The sequence below is a fragment of the Stegastes partitus genome, unplaced genomic scaffold, assembly GCF_000690725.1.
Source record: "Stegastes partitus isolate 25-593 unplaced genomic scaffold, Stegastes_partitus-1.0.2 Scaffold655, whole genome shotgun sequence".
NCBI lineage: Eukaryota > Metazoa > Chordata > Actinopteri > Pomacentridae > Stegastes > Stegastes partitus.
Window position 1 is genome coordinate 340,499 of NW_007578386.1, and position 217 is coordinate 340,715.

The following is a 217-nucleotide window of genomic DNA, read 5'->3' on the forward strand; positions in this document are numbered from 1 at the left end:
TTTTTTTGGACCACATGTTAAATAAACAGACATACACTCACTGCTCACTCCATTAGGAACACCTGTACAACATATTGTAATTCCATTTAACAGCTCAGCCATAAATTCTACCTTTTATATTGTTCGGTTTTTGTTGATATGTCACAAATGTGTAAATCCATTTATTTATTATCATATTTAAAGGAGGTGTTGTGCTTCATTATACTGACAGACTGAC